Below are 3,719 nucleotides of genomic sequence, written 5' to 3' on the forward strand. Positions count from 1 at the left end.
ACAAAATAAGGATAACTTAGAAGAGACCGAAAAAAACAGGCCTCAAAGATGGAAATCTGCTGGACCGGCTCAGCGAGGTAGCCATTTGGGGGCCGTCTTCGCGCATGCTCACAACACCCCCTACTACCACGCCCGTCATTTTGTGCCGCCGCGCAGGCCCAGAACACCCTTGCGTTCCCCCTGCGCCCGCAGAACAAGATGGCGGCGGTCACGTGGGGAACAGAGGGCCCATAGGTCTCGGCCATGGCATGGTCACTCACGCTACCGACACTGGAGCTCTTCCCGGCATTCCAACGCACTCGGATATAGTGCACTAGCCTCCCACCAATGCAAAAGTTTGACCTCCAAATACAGGACGCCCCCCCCATCCAGGAGAATCCCACGCCTACGTGTCGGAAACCGCTACTATCCCAACTCATGCGCCTCGCTGTAGGCTGGCACAGCGCACACCAGTGAGGCGAGGAGCGACTGCTCTTCTAGACAGGAGCCAATTACCTGGAAATTAAGACGTAAAAGGACCGAAGACACAGCTACTGCCGGGGAGCCGAACGACTGAGGAGGATGCCGCGCGGGAAGACGCTTAATAAGGCGTACGTAGCGTACACGTCACTGAACGTTCCCCGCGCGCGCCGGCGTGCGTGCGCGCTTATTGGTGGGAGGAAGGGACGGCAGAGCAAAGGGAGCGAAGCACTCAGCATGCTTCCGGGAATGAAGGCGAGGTTTGTGCGGTCGGTGCGCTCTAACGTCAGCATTCTTCCAGTGGCCCAGCCGTCTTCATCCCTTATGCGCATGAACCTTTTTGTTCTCACACCACTTTCTGTCCTAGCTCTCAGTTCTCTGATGTCATTTCCCCCTTTGGTTCCGACGTCTTTCTCACCATCTCAGTCGTGTTCCTCTAGATCCCTGGCAACATAGTTACCGTCCTTTGATAACCTCCTTCATCTTCTAGTCCTCTAACCTCATATTCCTCGAGGGCCATATGTTTTATCGCCCCCGCCACTGTCCCTAATATCATCATCCTTCACAGTCCTTAACATCAGACCCCACATTTTTTCAGTCTGATCCTGACCTCCACGTTGTTTTTTTTTTCTCTGTGCCCAACATCTAGCCGCCTGTCATGGGACCCTTTTCCCTGGTGTCATTCCTTTTCATTTCTGACGTCAACCCTCATCCTTATCTCGCAGGCTTCTGAAGCCAGTCTTTTGATTTCTCCGAAGTAGACTGCTTGAGATGCCTTCTACAAAACAGGATGCTCCAATTTTCAGAGGAAATAAATCCCAATCCACACAATGATCTTTGCTGTCATGGTTGTTGAGCCCTTGAGCCACAGAAAGGACTTTAACAATACACAGTGGACTTATCCAAAGCAAGGTGTGTTTGAGCCCACTACCCACAATTTGGTTTTGTCCAGCCTTCAGAGTGTCTGAACCATTTGCAGTGAATGGATTTGATAGACTTTATTTCTGAGCTTCTCATCCAGGAAGAATGGAGACTAAATTTCTTATCCATGGAATGGACTTATCCAGCCTTCTAAGGGTCAGCCCCCCAAACAGACTAGATTTGCCCTCAGAAACTAAATTTCTTATCCATGGAAAGGACTTATCCAGCTTTCTAAGGGTCAGCCCGCAAAACAGACTAGATTTGTTAACTTTCGGAGTAAAGTATCATATGTATCTACAAAATGAACTTGTCTGGCTTTTGCCATGTTCAGACTTCCTATGCCAAAGATGGACATAAACAGACTATATTTCCACATACATACTGGTCTTAGAGAATCCTCAGAGAATCTGAGCCCCATGCAAAAAAGAGGTACTTGTTTGCCTCTCAAAGTGTCTGACCTCTGATCACATTCCACAGTTCATGGCACATAGGCATTGTTGTTCCACGTGAAGCCCTTCATTTTATTTATTCTCTTTTATTCCTGCACCCAACTATCATTCTCTTCCTCCCACAGTTAACCATTAGGTTTAATGTGTATCTTTTTGTGTGATTTCATATAAAATTTACATTTTTTGTCTATGCTTTTAATTAAAATAAATGGTACTCTCATTCTGTTTTTTTCCCCCCTAATCAGCATTATTAAGATTCATCTGTTGTTATGGGTACATCTAATCTGTCTGTTGCTTCTAATGGTGGCAATAAACTCCAATGTGTATGTCCACTGCATCATTTTACCCCTAGGTGCTCCCAACAAGGTATACTGGGTTACCTCTGACACACTGTTTCAATAAATAATACCTTGTAAAAACACCCGTATGGGCTAGTGTGAAAATTTCTTTAGGATGTATACTCAGAGAAGAATTGCTGGATAATAGAGAATATACATTCTTAATTTCTGTAAGCAGTGCCAGACTGTTATCTAGAATGGGTAGGGTAACATTTGAAGTTGCCTACATGCCTCTGTCTCTGACAACACTTAGCATTATCCAGCTTTCTAATATTTTTCAGTCTAACTGGGGCAGTCATATTTCATTAGTTTTATTTTAATTTGCATTTTAAATGATAATGATTTTGAGTACTTTTCATGTGTGTGATTGGTTTTGGGTTTTCTCATGTCAGTTGTGTCAGTTGCTTGTTCATATCCATATTGTTATTAGGCCAATTCCCATATTCCTCCTCTTGTTGACTTTTCAGGGGCCCCCTCACATAGTTTAATTACAAATCCCTTGGGTGTTGGAAACTGCAGATAACCCTCTTCCACTTTATTTGTGTTATTAACTCTAAGTAATATTCTTGGTTGAATAGAGATCTTTAATTTTGATATAATCAATTTTCCCACTTATGATCCGGGCACTTAAAGAAATCCTTCTCTTTCCTCAGGTCACTAAGATGTATATTTTCTTCTGTTAATAGTTTTGCTCTCATATTTAGGTCTTTAATCCATCTAAAGTCCATCCTCGTATGTGGTGTGAGATATAGATCCAGTTTTATTTTTCTCCATATCATGAGCCAGATGTCCCATCACTATCTACTAAGTAATCCTTTTGCTTTTGTGTATGTTACCACTTCTGTCACATAATAACTTCCATAGCTCTAAGGCTTTCCCTGAATGCTTTTTTCTGTTCCATTGGTCTACTTAGGCCAATATTGGCTTTCTTTAGTTACTAAGGCTTTTAGTATGTTATAATATCTAGTGGGGCAAGTTCCTATCATAACTTCTTTTAGAAGGTTATTTTAGCTATCCATGTCCTGGGAGAGGTCTATCAATATTTTCAAAGAACTGGCTTTTCATTGTGTTATTCTTTATCATCACTTAATTCTCTATTTCTTTCCTTACATTATTTTCTTCATGGCTCATGGGTTTGTTCCTCTGCTTTTTCCAACTTCTTGAGTTGAATGCTTAGACCATTTATTTTTCAACTTTCTTTTCTTTTTATTATTTTTTTACCGCCCCTCCACCCCACCCCACCCCACACTTCCACCCCTGACCTACGGATGTTGCCCGTCTCCCCTTAAGAACTAGATGGATCTCTGAGAAGGTGGAGCACACCCAGGCAGGGCCTGGCACTGGGGGCGGGGCCTGGGCCGTGGCTCCACTGGGGCTTGAGCCCAGGATCTTCTGCATGTAAAGCAGATGTGCTAACCACTACTCTATGGAACCACCCTCTTCTTCATTCTATGAGTCTACTCAAGCCTGGGTCCAGGCAAGAGACATAGGAATATACTGTGAGGGGCAGGATAACTTTCTCCAGCTCAGTACAGAAGACAGAACAGGAAAC

The 3,719-nt window shown here is 44.1% G+C and overlaps 1 protein-coding gene across 4 annotated transcripts in view; it reads right to left on the reverse strand.

Annotated features, from left to right (window-relative positions):
• The window catches only part of RBM3 (RNA binding motif protein 3), a 3,611-nt gene extending 2,970 nt beyond the window's left edge, over positions 1–641 (reverse strand). For all 4 annotated transcript variants that reach the window (XM_025040413.1, XM_006922759.3, XM_015597754.2 and 1 more), the window contains exon 1: positions 496–641. The gene's annotated coding sequence lies outside the window, so the exon portion shown is untranslated. The remainder of the gene's footprint in view (positions 1–495) is intronic.
• Between the last annotated feature and the right edge of the window lie 3,078 nt (positions 642–3,719).

The sequence above is a fragment of the Pteropus alecto genome, unplaced genomic scaffold (genome assembly GCF_000325575.1).
Source record: "Pteropus alecto unplaced genomic scaffold, ASM32557v1 scaffold669, whole genome shotgun sequence".
In the NCBI taxonomy this organism is placed as follows: domain Eukaryota; kingdom Metazoa; phylum Chordata; class Mammalia; order Chiroptera; family Pteropodidae; genus Pteropus; species Pteropus alecto.